At 34.5% G+C, this 18504-nt stretch overlaps 1 long non-coding RNA gene across 2 annotated transcripts in view; it reads right to left on the reverse strand.

The window, feature by feature from the left end:
* The window catches only part of LOC143669553 (uncharacterized), a 47897-nt gene that overhangs the window by 18184 nt on the left and 11209 nt on the right, over window positions 1-18504 (reverse strand). The window contains exon 1 of one of the 2 annotated variants that reach the window (XR_013168943.1): window positions 1630-1948. The exons of the other annotated variant lie outside the window; for it this stretch is intronic. This is a non-coding gene — a long non-coding RNA (uncharacterized LOC143669553). Of the gene's footprint in view, window positions 1-1629; window positions 1949-18504 lie in introns of those variants that run through there. 2 annotated transcript variants of the gene reach the window in all.

The following is an 18504-nucleotide window of genomic DNA, read 5'->3' on the forward strand; positions in this document are numbered from 1 at the left end:
TCCAGCATGGCAGGTGAGAACTCTGCTGCTGAGCCATAGTGGTCCACCCGATATGATGACAATTTTAAGATTAATGATAATGCAAGGCAAATGGCACTCACTATACAGAGCAAGTTGAGAAATAAGAATTTATTAAGGTCACATGCAAAGAAACATCAATATTATCAGAGGTCATGTTTCATTTAATCTCTACATTTTGTATTTTTAATTTTAGTTTTACAGAAATGTATTTACATGCATTTCTTCTTAGAGCTATATGGGATGCTTTCAATTTTACCTGTTATTCTAATAGCATTAATTTTATTTCTTCTCAATTTAAATTTATTTCTGAATTTTAAGTCATTTTGAGTAGGACACAATTACATTTTTATTTATTCTTGTACCTTTCCTTCCTTCCACTGTCATTCCTTTCAATTTTCTTCCCTTTCTTTTTCCTATTCTCTAACAAATCTATTTCCTTCTCTCTTCCTTTTCTCTTTTACAGTTCTTTATTTTCTTTCATAAAAAAGATATATGTTTTTCCAGGTTCCACATCAATTTTAACACATATTCTTGATTGTTTACTTCTCTTTCTACTTATGATTCCTTATCTCCAGGATTCACTTTTCTTTTTCTGTTCTTCTGGAAACATTGGAAATGGAGGACAAGAACATGTCTTGTATTGAGAACAATGATCTTGTTAGTTATGTTGATGAATTTATGCTTGGTGTCTAATTTCTTCACTTGGATATAGTCAATATCCCTTCATAATAGAAATCCTGTAAGACATCTAATATTGGATTTCCATTTGAATATTTGTGCACTTAAAGAATAATGAGCATTTACCAAGTCACACATTTGGTAACTGATAGAGCTGGGCACAGTTACCATGTACTCCTGACTAGGATGTTCTTTATGCTTTCTAAATAAACATTTGGATATTATCTTCATATAAGCAGTCATAAGATGGGTATTCTTTTGTGGGTTATTGCATTTCTTTTTATAATATTTGTATATAACTATAAAACAACCATTATCTGAACCCAGTAGCAATCACAAATTTATTGTTTCATTTATTGATAAATAAAATGAAGTCCTTTCTTATGATTAAATACTACACATCAATTAAATAAATGATCTATTGATTTGAGCAATAATTTGGGACAAACACAGGATGAAATATGCAATTTTGTGGCATCATCAACATGGAAACATAAACAGTTACTGAATATCTCTTCACAGAGTTTCAATGTTTAAAAAAATAATTCCAATTTGTTCAGAAATCTGGAGGAGAATATGGACTAATGAGAGAACCTACAAATCCTGATTGAAGTAGAAGAATATAAAGTAGGAGATTTCTGTCCTGGACACCGGTCCTCTCTCCTCCTCATCACTCAGTCATACAGTTTGGATAGGCAGAGGAACTACAACTGGGACCACTCCCTCTGGGAACACAGAATATGTGCTCTCTCACAGCAGTATGATAGATCCTCACCTATTGGAGAGCTGGGATCATGAGAGAGAATTTCAAGTCCCAGATCAGTGAGAGACAGACAGTCTGAGAAAATGTGTACAGAAGCTGCATTTTCAGTCCTAGGTCTGAATGTCCTCACCCCACTCTTGTGAGAAGCAGCAGTAAGAGATCTGTACCTTGAATGGGGGAAGGCTGAAGACTGGGACACCTGAGGGTATACTCCAACACATATAAATTAGAGGACACATACCCATATTGAGGCAGATTTTTGCTGAAAAAAAGAGAAAAATGATACCTGCAGTCATCCTGACCTGATAAGGTACAACCTGTGCTCTGAAGGCACACAGCTATGAGGATGGTAATGTCACTGAATAGGGAGGTACAAGGGTAGTTTAGTGGTAGAATTCTCACCTGCCATTTGGGAGACCAGGGTTTAATTCCTACCCCATGCACTTTCCCCAAAAGAAACAAACAAGCAAACAAATGAAAAATCAAACAAAAAAATTCAACAAATGGTGCTGCAATAAGGGGATACTCACATGGGAAAAGAATGAAACGTGACCCTGCCATACAGCATATAAAGAAAAAAAGTTATTGAACAATGCCATCCACTGAGCAGGCATAAAATGCAAAAGAATTGAATGAATGTTTGAAAGACTACTCCCAACATTATTTCATACTGACTGGAACAGGTCTGTACCCACTGCATGGGAACCCAATACTGAATGGGAGAAAGCAGGCTTCTTTTTCCCACAGAGACATTACTGTAGTACTCAGTGTCTGCTCCCATCCCTGAGGCCAAACACTGTACATGCTGATTCTGGAGGTGACTGTGTAGAAGAACAAAACTGAAACTGGCTGGTGAGAGAGATGAACAGATGGAGATCAAACCTGACCAATAGGAAAATCTCAAACAAAAAGAAATAAAATGATCTCTATAATAAACTAAACATGAAAATCAGACACATTGACACCAGCAAAAAGTCACAACTTATAGCAGTAAAAATGAAGATCTGTCCCAACCAAAGGAAAAAGCTAACCCCTCAACTGAGATTCATGAATTGAAATAAATATTTAATGATACTAGAACGTATCTTCTAAATCAATTCAATGGGTTGAAGGAAAATATGGAAAAAACATGAAGGTTATAAAGAAAACACAAGATGTCTATACTGAAGAACCTGAGTGCTTGAAAAAACTGATGGCAGAATTTATGGGAATGAAAGAAAACATATAAGTGATTAAAAGCAAAATGAAGACAGATTTTAAGAGGCAGAACAAAGGAATAGTGAACCAGAAGACAGGATATCTGAAATTGTACACACAAAATAAGATATGGAAAAATGGAAAAATTTGAGCAGTCTCTTAGGAAACAGAATGACAATATGAAATGCATGAATATACATGCTATGAATATTTCATAAGAAGAAGAGAGAGGAAAGTGGGCAGAAAGAAAAATGGAGGAGATAATCAATGAAATTTTCCCAACTCTTACAATTGATATAATACTACTGGTCCAAGAAGTGCAGCACACCCTAAACAGAATAGATTTAAATAGAGCTATGCCTAGACACTTAATAATCAGATGGATAAAAGTAAAGACAGAGAATTCTGAAAACAGCAGGAGAAAAGTGCATACATTTTCCCTTTCACATACAAGAAAATCTTGGTACGACTAAGTGCGGCTCTCTCAGCAGAAAGCATGGAGGTAAAAAGGCAATGGGACAATATATTTAATACACTGAAAGAGAAAAAGTATCAATCAAGAGTTATATATCTGGTCTACACTTTTATATCATTTATATGACTTGCTGAAGAGGTTGAAATTACAGAATTGATCTGTCATTACTGGAGGTAAGAGCTGATGAGAGTTTGACATCTCTCAGTAGCAGCATCAAGGAATTATTTGGAGTGATGGAACTTTTCTGTATTCTGATTTTTGTGGTAGTATTTGGTGAATATTCATGGAAATGTGCACAAAAATGAACAATTTTACTTTGTTAGGAGTAGTCCAGAAATAATGGAACAAAACCAATAAAGTTGTAGCTGTTTCAAATATTTTTCATGCTCTCTTGCCTCTTGGTAAACTTTAACTTACCTTCAATCTTTATGAATTTCTTATTCTTAAAAATGGACATTTCATAAAAATGGAATCATACAATAATAGTTCTTTTGTTTCTGGCTTATTTTACTCATCAAAATGTTTCAACATACCCTGTTCTGGCATCAAAATGCAGTTTTGATATTTTGTACAACAAGGATAAACCTCAAAACATCCATAAAATTTGAAATAAAATTAATTAATTAATAATAATATGGTGATAAGGTATAATAATATCAGAAATATCTACCATAAAAATAATCCAAAATACATGCTAAGAACAGATTATTTTTATTTTATAAATATCAAAATATCTGCTTGCCCTGCATGTGTGATAAAACATGTTTTGTGTTGGCTTGAAACTGTTGTGCACTCAAAATATCCATGTGCTTTAACCCTCACTCAATACTGGTGGGTGGAATTATTTAGTTAGATTGTTTCCATTGAACTGTGACCCATCCAGTAAGGGTGGAACCTTTTATTTAGGTATTTTCCATGGAAATGTATCTCTACCCTTTCAAGGTGTGATTACATACTGGAGTCTGCTAAGAGGGAAGTATTTTGGAGAGAGCTTCAGAACCCACACACTCAGAGACCTTTTGAAATGGAGAAAGAAAACAACCTCAAGTAACAGGTTTGAAATGAGAAGCCACAGACCCAAGTTGATGTTAGCCACAGGCCTTTTAACCTGACACAGATGTAGCAGATCCATTGGCCGTTCCTAAATCAAGGTAACTTTCTCTGGATGCTTCAGTTTGGATATTTTTAGAGCATTAGAACTGTAAACTTGCTACTCAATTTCCTTTTTAAATTGTTTATACATTCCATTTCTCATATATTGCATTCCAACAGCTTTAACAGGCTAAAACAGATTTGGCACTAGAGAAGTGGTGGCACTACTGCACCTTACAAATAACAAACATTAAAAAAAATTTTTTAATGGATAAGAAAAATATTCCCAAAGAATTGTGAACAGTTTGAAAGAGAGGGCCTATAATGCCTCTTCTAGTTTGCTAGCTGCTGGAATGTAACATACCAGAGATAGATTGGCTTTTAATAAAAGGGACTTTATTTTGTTAGTTCTTCAGAGGAAAGGCAGTTAACTTTCCACTGAGATTCTTTCTTATGTGGGAAGGGACACGTTGGTCTCTGCTGGCCTTCCCTCCAGGCCTTTGGGTTCTAACAACTTTCCCCAAGGTGATTTCTTTCTGCATCTCCCAAGGCCTGGGCTGAGCAGTGATTGCTGAGATGAGGTATGCTGAGATGTTGGGGTGTGCTACGTTAGGCTCTCTCATTTAAGCACCAGGAAATTAAGTAAAACATCATTCATTGCAGCAGGCATGCCTCCTAACCAACTGCAGATGTAAACCAGCAACAGATGATGTTCATATACCATTGGTTCATGTCCACAGCAACAGAACTAGGTGCCTTCACCTGGCCAAGTTGACAAATGAATCTAACTACCACAATGCCTTAAAGAGAATGCTGGTAGAATTGTGGACTCTAAGGATGATTCTGATAAGACCTTGTCATGGTTAGGGACATGTGTCGACTTGGCCAAGTTGTGGTAGCTGTTTATCTGATTGGGCAAGTACTGGCCTGTCTGTTGCAATGAGGACATTTCATAGGATTAGGTCATGATCACGTCAGCTGCATCCACAGCTGATTCCATTTGTAATCAGCCAAAGGGGAGTGTCTTCTACAATTAGTGATGCTAAATCTAATCATGGGAAGCCTTTTAAGGAGGACTCAGAGGAGACAGACCCCATTCCTGCTTCAGCTGGTGAGCATCTCCTGCGGAGTTCATCCAGACCCTCCATCGGAGTCATCGGCTTCAGAGCCTACCCTCTGGATTTGGACTCTGCATTCCTGTGGTCATGTGAGACACTTTTATAAATTTTATATTTGCAAGTGTTCCCTGTTGATTTTGTTTCTCTAGAGAACCCTAACCAATACAGACCTTAAACAGAAATGATGCTTGTGTTATTGCAAACTTGAAGGAAGGTGTTCCTTGTTCTAAAGTGGCAGATAATTAAGCCAAATTGTTTCCTGATTTGGGCTAGAAGTTAAAATTTAAAATTGGCAAGCTGTGGTACTTATTGGAAGATATTTCCAAACTAAATGTGGAAAATGCTGCCTGGTTCCTCGTAGAAGTGTCCCACATGAGGATTTAACCAAACTTGGAAACAGTCAGCCATTTCAGAGAAAGCCAGAATTGGAGATGGAGTTATCCAGGAAGGATTTCTGCAGAGTCCTATAATCTTATGGTTTTGATGCTTACATACTAAATAGAAAACCAAGAAGAGTGTTGTAGTATCAGTATATTCAGAAACAATGCCAGGATGGACAGAAAGTGACAGAAAATGACAAACTGAAGGAAAATTGAGTTCAGGAGCAGAACCATGGAAGTTAAAATCTGAAGCAAAGAAACCTTGGTCCAGAAGAGTGGAGAGGCTGAATTTGCCCCAAAGGCAGAAGCAGGCCTTCTGCCTCCAAGAGTTTTGGTGACTCAGGCTTGTGAGAGGGTGGAGCACATTCTCTGAGAATTAGCAAGAGCCCTGTTGCTGTCCCACTGATTTGAGGGGTTGAGCATTTGCCTAGGGGAGGACAGAGAGCTGGGGTGCTGCCCTGATAATTGGTGATGGTAAAGCTAAGATAAAGTTAGTCTCTCCAGTGTCCCACAAGGTTGCGTAGCACATTCCAGGGCTTGGAGTGAGAAAGGCTTCTGCATAGTCTTTTGGGAAGCGTGAAACTGATACTTCCTAGAGCCCTGAGGATAATTGACTCTCAGTCTTTGAAACCTAACAGAGTTTGCCCTGCAGATTTTTGAAACTGTTTGGGACCTGTGTCTACTGTGTTCTTTCCAATATCTCCCTATGGAAATGGGAATATGCACCTTATGACTATCCCTCCTTTATAAATTGGCAGCAGAAAATTTCTGAGTTTTACAGGTCCAGAGTTAGAGGAGAATTTTGCCTTGGTACAATTCATGCCTATAACTAACCTTGATGTTTTTAAATTGCCATTCAATAATGCTCATTGGGATCTTTTGAATAAGTTTCTTCCATTGACATCTGACACAGGGTAGGACCTTTTAAATAGGTGGTTTCCATAGAGATGTGTCTCCACCCATTCAAGTTTGGGTTGCCTACTGGAGGCCTCTAAGAGGGAAGAATCTGGAGAAAGCTTCAGAAACCCTTGCAGTCAGAGACCTTTGGAGGTGAGGAAAGAAAACAACCTTAGGGAAGATGCTTGAAGTTAGAAGCTGAAGACTCCACAAGATGCCAGTCACATGACTTCCCAGCTGACAGAGGTGTTCCAGACCCATTAGCCTTTCTTGAATCAAGGTAATGTTCACTGGATGCCTTAGTTTGGACATTTTTATAGCCTTAGATCTGTAAATTTTCAACCTAATAAATTTTCATTATAAATTTTCAACTTAACAAATTTCCTTTTTAAAAGCCATTCCATTTCTTGTATATTGCATTCTTTCAGATTTGACAAACTAAAACAGGGTGTTTTACATAACTCTTACAAATTTTATTTTGGATTCATTTATACAGATAAAAATTGTGTTTGCTTTGCCTTATTTACCTTTTTTGTGGAATGAATTAGGTCCCACACAAAGATGTTCATGTTCTAAACTTTGTCCTTTGAAAGAGAACTCATTTGTAATTAAAATCTTCAAAGATCCTATTACTTAAAGTGAGGGCAAGTTAAATGTGTGTATTTAAGGCAATATTACTAGAGGTCTTATAAGCAAAATAAATTTTGTTAGAAGGGGAAATAGAGATAGAGAAGTATTCATATGGCAAAGGCAGAATTTGAGTCATATAATGCTGGAATTCCACAGCAATTATTAAGAGCTTTAAGAGAAAGTGTGAGGCTGCCAGCATTTTAATTATGGACTTATAGCTTCCAAACATATACTGCTTTGTATTTTATTTTTAAATGCCTAAAATTTTTAATTTTTGCATTTTTAAATATTAATAATCATTTATATTTTTGATTGAATGCATGCCTCTATTATGATTTTACTACCTAAAATAAAACAGCATTTGAATTAGACAGATATGTTGAAAAATATGTTAAACACTTTACATAAGTACTATGAAATCCTTCATAGTATTTCAAATCCTTTGTGTAAATAATGAAATTGCCATCATTTTGAAAAGTTAATAAAATGTTATATTTATGTCAATATTTTGATTTACATTTATTTTATCTCAATTACCTAGGATTTTGCTGAATTGTGATTTTATCTTTTTGATTTATTGAATGATTTCATTTTTTCTATTTTTATAAATGGATAAGAAATTTCAGGTTAGCTACTTTATGCATTCCCAATATATATTTAGAACTGTACACAAACAAATACAAAAAACAGGTTTCTTTATATGCCAGAAGTCTATATAATAAATACATAATAAAATTGCTATAATTTGAATTAAGACTTTGTGCCACATACTTAAAAATTCTTTTAGCAAATGAAAAATGTGAAAACACTGTGTTAAAAATGTTTTAACAAAAAAAAAATGTAGGGATGATAATTGGCCACACAGGTTTGAAAGACAAATATGTGGAACTTGAATAAATTGAAGCAGTTTATTGATTAAACAAACGACTAAAAAATGAAGATACAAGATAGAAGATGAAAATGTAAATGGACCTGAAAAACACTAAATATTGCACAGAGAAATAAATGAAATTTCATACACATACACACTTACACACATGTGCAAAATTTGACATATAGCAAGTTAATTATTATAGAGAATAAAGAATAAAAGAAGAAAAATGGCTGAGATTGCCTTAAAACTACAAAAAATGTGGATCCATGTGTTCAGAAACAGAAAAACATTTCAATTAGTAGATAGAAAAAGGAATAAATATCTGGTGTGTAGACATTTTTTTTTACCCCTTCAAAGCTACCTTTTGTCTTTCTCAATTCTTCTTTGTTACCTGGAGTCTAAACAAATTGGAGTGCATCAAAGAGCTTTCTGCTTTTGGTTTTGTTGAATATGGCCAAGAGGTAGTACTGATTTGAAACTGTAATGTACAGAAGAGAAGCCATGTTCTTCTAATCATGATTCAGTCTTGCAAGGGCAGACCTATTGTTTAGAGTGGAAACCTTGGTTAGGTTGTTTCTCTGGAGATGTAATTCGCTCAGTTGTGACTGTGAGCTTTTGATTAGATTATTTCCATGGGGTTGTGACTCCACACATGCAATGTGGAGCTTACTTTACTAGAATCCTCAAAAGAGCCAACACAAGGAAACATTTTTGGAGGAAGACCAGACACAAACATTTGGAGATGCTGGGAGTGCTGACGCAGATGCTTGGAAAGTCATTAGAAACCAGATCCCAACAAACATTGCCAGGGGCCTTCCCTGAGATGCTAAGCAACTCAGAACTTGGAGAAAGCCAACACTGGGAATGTAAGAGAGAGCCTCCAGATGCTTGGAGAGGAAGCCACTGAAATCAGAAGCACAATGCAATGAACCATGAGCAAGGACCTCAGGAACCAGCCACCTCATTTCCTAGTGGACAGAGAAATCCTAGACACCATTTGGCTTTTCTTCAGGTCAAGGTATCTATCTCTGGATGCCTTAGTTTGGACATTTTTATGGCCTTAGTACTGTAAACTTGTAACTTAATAAATCCCCTTTATAAAAGCCAGTCCATTTCCTGTATATTTCATTCCATCAGCATTAACAAAGTGGAACAAGGGGACTTTCACAGAATCAGACGACAGGAGATTAGTGTTTTCAAAAGAGTTTATTCTCAGTTCTTATTTTGTGGATGACCCTGAGGCCGGTAGACTTTTAACTGAAGCTCACTGCTCTTTTCAGGCAGCCCCTCAATTTAGCTCTCACCTCTTATCTCCTTTTTACTTCTTTTTCCTTCCATTCACCATTCTATATTGATGGATATTCTACAAAATAAATAGCCTACACTCTTCAAAATGTCTTCAAAGAATAAAGACTCTGCCTTTTCAAGACTAAAAGGATATATTCATTTAATGATTGCTTATTGGATATTAAAATGCAGGTATAGACATATTCATAGATAAAGAAGAAAATTTAAATATAGATATAAATTGTTATTGAGATATTTTGCAACATTCACATAAGGTATGGAAATGTATAATAGTGATGAATCCAGTGTTTATCTCTTTATGTTATTACTTGCTTTTCAATCTATTGCTATTAATTTATACTTATTCAATCTAGGTTATATATTTTCAATCTGATCATGGTCACATTTCATGTTTTTTCCATGTGAGTATCCTGTTATTGCAGCACCATTTGTTGAATTTTTGTTTGTTTTTTATTTCTTTGTTTGCTTTTTTGTTTTAGGAAGTGCATGGGTAGGGAATTGAACGTGGGTCTCCTGAATGCTAGGCAAGAAATCTACCACTGAATTATACTTGCACCCATTTCAATCTAGGTTTTATTTAAGGTTAATTTAATTTTACTGCTTTCCTATCATGCTCAAACACTGTTACTTTAAGTAATAAGGAATGTTTTCAACCATTTTCATGCTTTTTGCTATTAATTCCATTTGTTGATATTAATATTTGTCAATACGCATCTTGGAGTGGGAGAGTTCTGTAACTACTGGAAGGCTGGCCTCTGTTCTGAAACCTTCAAAGTAGGACAACAATTTATCATTGCCTTCACAGTCCAAAAATTTGCATCATATTTTCTATTATTTTTTCAGGACTCATAGTATGTGTTCTCTGTCTCAAATCCATTGCCTGAAAATAAATTTCTCCTATTTTTATTCATTACAAATTTTGCAAAATGACATACATATTTGGAGAGATAGTACTATGATAATGTTTATGTTGCTATGTCTAGATGTGCAAGTCCTTACTTTGTTTTAATATAAAATATAATGTTTTGCACATTAGACAAGAAAAATACAAATGAAATTAAACAAAATATATTTCTTGTTACAATGATATGTAAAACACATTTATCTCTACTTTTTCCCTTAAAGCAATAAAATGAGAATGAAATTAAGAGAAAATTTGTCCCTACTAAGCCAAAGTAAAAGAGGAAAGAAGCCACTACAATGTGGAAATAGTGGGTGTTTTGTATAAGAGAATTCATACAAAAGGGGATAAACTACACCTCTGATCTCCACTTCAAGATTGAAGAAATGACTATCTCCCAACAGAATTGGTGGAATGTAGGGGCTGCAAAGGCTGAAGTAGAAAAGCATCAAACTGGAAAATAAAAGACACTGCAAAAGTTGGAGGTGGACTCTCCAGCCAACACGATGAGCAGTCTCACCACCCTCCCCCTCTCTGCATGGGACATGACTCCCAGGGGTATGGAACTTCCTGGCAACGTGGGAGAGAGATCCTGGAATGAGCTGAGACTCAGCATGAAGGGACTGAGAAAAACCCTAGAATGAGCTGAGAATTAACATCAAGGGATTGAGAGAAACTTCTCGACCAAAAGGGGGAAGAGTAAAATGAGACAAAGTGTCAATGGCTGAGAGATTCCAAACAGAGTCGAGAGGTTATCCTGGAGGTTATTCTTATGCATTAAGTAGATATCACCTTGTTGTTCAAGATGTAGCAGAGAGGCTGGAGGGAACTGCCTAAAAATGTAGAGCCGTGTTCCAGTAGCCATGTTTCCTGGTGATGATTGAACAATGATATAGCTTTCACAATGAGACTCTGTGAATGTGAAAACCTTATGTCTGATGCTCCTTTTAGCTACTATTTCAACAGAAGAGTAGAACATATGGAATAAAAATAATAATAGGGGGAACGAATGTTAAAATAAATTCAGTTTGAAATAGTGGTAAATGAAAGTGAGGGGTAAGGGGTATGGTATGTATAGTTTTTTTTTCTCTATTATCATTTTATTTCTTTTTCTGTTGTCTTTTTATTTCTTTTTCTAAATCAATGCAAATGTACTAAGAAATGATGAATAGGCAAATATGTGATGATATTAAGAATTACTGATTGTATATATAGAATGGAATGATATCTAAATGTTTTGTTTGTTAATTTTTTTAATTAATAAAGAAAAGTTTAAAAAGTTGGAGGTGGAAATGAGAGCTATTCATTTCTAAGGGTATTCAGATATTTAATAATGTGGTGCATTAATTTCTTCTAAAGATTTTTCAAATTCTGGTGATGAGCCCTCCACAGGCAGAACCTTGAACAATCTCTTTTTGGAGAAAATGACTATTTGGAATAATTGATGTTTAAAACCCTTAAAATCTCTGCAGCACTGGTCAAAGAACTTGAGCTGTTTACAAGCCCAGATAATCCTCATTCTACCACAAATAAATGACCTCCTCCTAATTATTAACCAACACTTTAGGGTCATTATATGCTTGGGAAAAGTATCTAATTAAAAGGCAGGAACATAACAAAAATATTATTGACAGAATTAAAAATGAAGGTGAAACAACCATTCCAGATAATAGAAAAAAAACTAAAACCCATATTAAATGTTATCATAGGGGAAATTTATTAAATTATTCCTCTAATGACATAAAGTAGCTCAGTAAGCTAGAGCTAGTTTTAAATATGTGAAAATTCTATCTCAGAAATAAAAGTATCCTTTTTAATGCTGTAAAAAGTGTTGCTGCACATTCCTAGATGTTGTTATATAATAGAGAAATTGAAAATTTAAGAGAATAGTTTTGACAATAATATCAACAATGAAATCCAACTAATAAAATTCCAAAATGAGGGAAAAGAAAGGAAAGAGAAGAAAACTATCAAAAAATAAAATAAAAAAGATCATTATTCAGAATAAATTCATGCATTTTTAAAAAAGGATGTAAAAACCCAGAGCCACAAATTCAAATAGAAATAAAATTACTATACCATGACATATCCTTGTAAAATTCCAAAGTACTGTAAATAAAGAGACACTTCTAAGATAATCAAATAAAAATATATAATATAAGTCAGTGAATTTATGTAATAAGACTTGTCTGGGTGGAGGGGAGAGGAGAAACTTGCAAATTTATAGAAAAAAAGCAGTTATTTGTATAACCAAAGAAGCAATCTATGAGGAGTTGGAATGCTTGCATATTTGGATGGTGTGTTTGTTGATTGTTTTGCCCCTCTAAATGTAATATTATGATTGTAGAATTATAGGTATAAAATGAATTACTTTCAATAATGAAAGCTAAAAAAAATCTTAATCTGAATAGTTAACCCAAGATTTTATGGTAGACTAAGTAAATAAATAAACAATAAATGACTTTTAATGATGAAAAGTATTTTATGCTACATAATGAAATATATGCCCAGAAACATTACTCCTATCCCACTTTTCTAATAACTTACAACCTCACAACAAGAGTACTGCAATAGTTTTCTGTTCTCCATGCCAATATGTTCCCTGAACAGTTTGTTTTTGTCAGACAGTGATCAAGTCCAATATAAGTGTGATCATATCACTTCTCTGCTCATGGTATGTGTAGTTTCCTCTCTCACTTAATAAAAATTGAAAACACATCCCATAAATGGCAGTGTCCATGATGTTATCATCTTTCCTCATTTCCTCTCTTGTTCTTCTCCTTACCCACCCCCATGGGGCTGCAGTGCCCTCTGCTGATCACCTGGATCCTACCTACCTTGGGGATGGGCTTTTTATGAACCTTCTGCCAGTCAAATTCTCCCCAGGTAGGCTCCCAATCTACGCATCTCAAACCTCTGGCACCAACCAAAGCTAAATCTGGTGGTGAGAGCAATGATATTTCCAATTACATCTGGGGTTTGACTCACTACATTAATTCTACTGAAGTGGGGCCATGGAAGGTACTCAAGAAGACTAATCGCAAGTTATAATTATTTATAATTCTAACTATAAATATGCAAACACTGACCAAAAAAAGACATACTGAACCCCTAAATACTCAGAAAGATTTTATTATTGACTGATACCAATTAAAACAGACCATGGAGACAAAGTAGCTTATTTATTTTTAGACTAAATTTTACATCATCGTCAAAAGTAGTTAAAATCGTTATATAAGCAGTTGTGAACATAACAAAACAAAGAATTAATATTCAAATCATATTATTGTCTGGTTTCGAATTATTCAAGCTAACAGAACCAGATTTTCCTAAGGATGAAATTCAGTAGTTACGAATGTTAAATTAGTCTTTTTCTTAGTTTAGGTATTCTAAGAAAGATTATGTTTTTTAATATTCCTGGCATATTTATAGAATGTTGTCTCAGAAATGTATGAGTAAAGTGCATGTCATTTAGCTCAATAAGCTGAAAGTGTACACATTTATAAGAAGGTATAATGTTGTTAAGATGCTATTTCTATCCAAACTTATCTATATGATACCAATTAAAATTCCAACAATCTGTTTTGGAGCCTTCGAAAAGCTAGTTTTCACATTTATTTGCAAGGGAAAGAAACTTTGAATAGCTAAAGATACCCTAAAAAAAGAAGATCAAATGGGAAGGACTAACCCATTCTGACTTTGAAGCCTATTATAAAGCCACAGTCATCAAAAATAGCATGGTATTAGAAAAAAGATGGAAGGTTTGACCAATTGAATTGAATCAAGAGTGCATTGATTGATCATCAAATCTGGGGTCAATTAATTTGTCTCTTTCATAAATGGGCATGTGAGAATTGGATACTGATAGCCAAAGGAGTGAAAGAAGACTCTTTCCTTACACATGATACAAAAATTAATTCAAAATACATCAAAGACCTAAATGTAAGATCTAGTAACATAAAATTCCTAGAAGAAAATATCAGGAAACATCTTTATGACCCAAAGCACAAGAAATCAGAAAAAATACACAAGTGGGATCTCCTTGGAATCAAAAGCTTCTGTGCATCAATCTCCCTGTATCAGACATTGCTTTGTCTACTATGTGGATTCCATGCCAATGGTATGTAGCTGTTGGTTTGGTGGAGGTGTTCTTTTCTCTTCCAATTAGAAATGAGTAGCATAAGTGGTTCACATTCACTTGGGATGAATTTGCAGTTTTCCCTGGGTCACATTAACTTCCTGCCCTCTGCTACAACACAGGTGGGAGAAAGCTGTATATATTCAGCTTTGTTAAAAAGATGAAGAGGCAGCCATCACAATGGGAGAAAATATTTGGTAACTATATATTGGATACAAATTTGATATCTTGAACAACAAAAGAATAAACAACCCAATTATAAAATGGGCAAAAGATATGAATAGACATTTTTCTAAAGACAACTACAAATGGCTAAAAAACATATAAATAAATGCTCATTTTCAGTAACTCTAAGGGAAATGCAACTCAAAAGATTATCATCTCCTACCTATAATAATGGCTGCTGTTAAACAAACAGGAAACTATCAATGTTGGAGAGGATGTGAAGAAATTGGGACACGTATTCACTGCTGGTGGGAAAGTGTAATGGTATAGCCACTGTAGAAGACAGTTTAGCAGTTTCTCAGAAAACTAAATATTTTGTTGTCCTGTGACATGGCAACAACAAAAAATGGTATATACCCATAAGAGCCAAAAGCAGTGACATGAACAGACATTTGCATACCAATGTTCATAACAGCACTATTCACAATTGCCAAAATATGGAAACAATCCTAGTGCCCATCCAAAGATGAGTGGTTAAACAAAACGTGGTATATGCATACAATGGAATGTTGTGCAGTGATAAGAAGAAATGAGGTCCTGAAGCATATGAAAATGTATATGAATCTAGAGGCTATAATGCTGAAAGAAATCAGCCAGACACAGAAGGAAAAATATACTATGATTTCACTATTATGATCCTGGTAAGAAGAGCAAACTCCAAGTTCTATGGCTCAGGAAATCTGTACTCATATATAGCAAGGAACTAGATTTTGCATCTCAGCAGCTAGAGTATGCAAATGACTTTGCAAGCCAAGGCTTCCAAATGTTTCATGTTTTTAACACGGGCCATTCATGATAAAGATTTTATAAAAGAGAAAAATGCATCCCCCATTGCACACTTCCTGCACAATGCACATCGATTCCCTCCCCAATACACATCCACACACTCACACACAAACGTAGCCAAACCCCCTGACATCAACCTAATTTTTTTCAAAACTGGATGTTGTTCTGTATTTATTGAGATGATCATATGGATTTTGTTGTTAATTTGCTAATATGGTGGATTAACGATTTTCAAATGGCAAAATAATCTTGCATTTATGGGGTACAGTCAACTTATAAACCATGTACCATTCATTCTATATCAAGTTGGATTCAATTTGCTATTTTTTTCCATCTCTGTTTATGAGGGTCATTGATTTGTAGTCTCATTTTATCACATCTTTGGAATTATCACGAGGCTGGTCTCCTAGATGAGTTTAGAACTATTCTCTTCAATTATCTGGAAGAGTTCTTATAGAATTTCTGTTGTTCTATTCCTTAAATGTTTGGGAAACTTCAACAGTAAAGACATCATGACCTGGAGATTTTATGAGAGGTTTTGACCTAATATGGAGGTCAAGTCTTTAATACATGTCCAGCTAGTCAGGTTTTCTGTTTCTTCTTGAGAGAATTTGATAATGTCTTTCATTCCTTTATGTTGCTAAATAGTATTCAATTATGGGCATATACCACTTTTTTTAATCCATTAATCAATTGATAGACACTTGGGATATTTCCTCATTTTGACTATTATGAATAATGCTGCTATGAACATTTGCATACAAGTTTTTAGGTGAATATATGTTTCCTTTCTGTTAGGTGTATGCCTAAGAATGAAATTGCTTGGTCACAGGATAAGTTGCTTTTTAACTTTCTGAGAAACTGTAACTCTTTTCCAAAGTGCTCACATTATTTACATTCCATGAACAGTGCTATTATGAGAGTTCCAATTTCTCCACATAATTGCTTCATTTGTTATCTATCCTTTTGTACAGTCATCTTAATAAGTCAGATTTGTATCTCCTGGTGGTTTTGATCTGCTTAATGGCTAATGATATTGAACATTTTTACATGTGTCTGTTGGTCATTTGTATATCTTTTGGGAGAAATGTCCATTTAAAGCCTACACCCATTTTTAAATTGGGGTTATTTGTCTTTTAACTGTTGAGTTGTAAAAGCTTTCATATAATCTGGATACAAGTACCTTATCAGATATATATTTTGCAACTATTCTCTACCATTCTATTGATTATTTTTTCACTTTCTTGATGGTGTCTTTTGAAGCAAAAAAGGTTTTAATTGTAATGAAATCAAGCTGGCTTATTTTTTCTGTAGTTGCTTATATTTTTAGTGTCACATTTTAAGAATCCACTGCTGAATCCAAGATCATAAATATTTGCCTTTGTTTTCTCCTAAAAATGTTATAGTATTAACTCTATATTTAGGTCTATGTTATCTTTTGAGTTAATTTTTGTATATGATATAAGGAAGGTCACATGTATGTATTGAGGAGTTCTAACAACAACTGTGAAGACTCTCCTTCAAGTTGGACTACTTTTTACTGTTATTGAAGTTAAATTGACTATAAATGTAATAGATACTGATTAACTAGTAACTTAATGATTGGATTCTCAATTCCATTTGATTTATCTAGGTGTATATTTATATGCCTGTACCATAATCTCTTGATTACTGTAGCTTTGTAATTATGTTTTAAAACATGGAATGTAAGTCCTCCAACTTTGTTCTTGAGAATTGCTTTGCTATTCTGACTGCCTTGAATTTCCTTCTGACTTTTTGGATAAAAAAAGGAAGGTAGAACTTTGGAAGGGATGGCATTGTGATGTGTGACCATCATAACAATATTAAGACTCACAATTCATATTATGATGTGGATTTCCATTTATTTGAGCCTTAATTAATTCCTTTCAATCATGTTTTATAGTTTCATGGTACAGCCTTTCAATGTGTTTTGCTAAATTTGTTCACACATATTTTATTATTTTATGCTATTATAAATGGAATTTTTTATTAATTTTATTATTTTAATATTATTTACTGCTACTGTGTAGAAATGCAACTGATATTTGTATAATACTCTTACATCTTATAACCTTGCTGAACCCACTAATTCTGTCCAATGGCATTAAATTAGTTAGGATTTTCTACTTATAAGATCATGCCACCTGTGAATGGAAACAGATTTATTTCTTCCTTCCAATCAGAATGCCTTCATTTCTCTATCTTCTATGGTTGGCCAAGTGACAACCTCAAGCACAATGTTTGTTAGAAGTCAAGAGAGAGGATATCATTTCTTGTCCTTCGTCTTGGGGGAAAGCACTTAATATTTCACCATCAAGTGTGATATTCACTTTGAGTTTTGCACAGATGCTCCTCCCTACCCCCAGTCCTTGTTGTTGAATTTTTCCTTCACAAATGAGTGCTGCATTCCCTGTAAGGTTTCTTCTGTGTCTGCACAGTAGATCATGTATCACTTGCTCTTCATTCTACTGAGATGATGTATTATATTAATTGCATTTTTAAACAGCTGCATGGAGATATAAGCCAAATATTGTGGAATTTATCCTGTAAAGCACACAATTCAATGGTTTATGATGGATTAAGAGATGTACAACCATTACTTCAGTCAACTCAAAACATTTCATCACCTAAAAAATACCCCCTTTAGCCTACATCCTCTTTTCACTCCATCCACTCAACACTAAGAAGCTAGTAAGCTATATTCCATCTCTATACTAAGCATTTCACATAAATGGAATCATAGAGTCAGTAGTACTTTATTACCAGCTTCTTTCACTTAGCACAATGTTTTCAAGGTTCATATTCCAGAATTTCATTACTTTTTATGGTTGAAAATAATAATAATAATAAAACTTTAGTAAGGACATGCCAAATATTACTTATCCAATTCACCAATTGCCAGGCATTTGGGCTTTTCAACATTTTTGATATTATGAATAAAGCAGTTATGAAGACTAACGTACAAGCTTTTGCATGAGAATGTGTTTTTATTTCTCTTAG

This window comes from Tamandua tetradactyla, chromosome 26, assembly GCF_023851605.1.
Source record: "Tamandua tetradactyla isolate mTamTet1 chromosome 26, mTamTet1.pri, whole genome shotgun sequence".
NCBI lineage: Eukaryota > Metazoa > Chordata > Mammalia > Pilosa > Myrmecophagidae > Tamandua > Tamandua tetradactyla.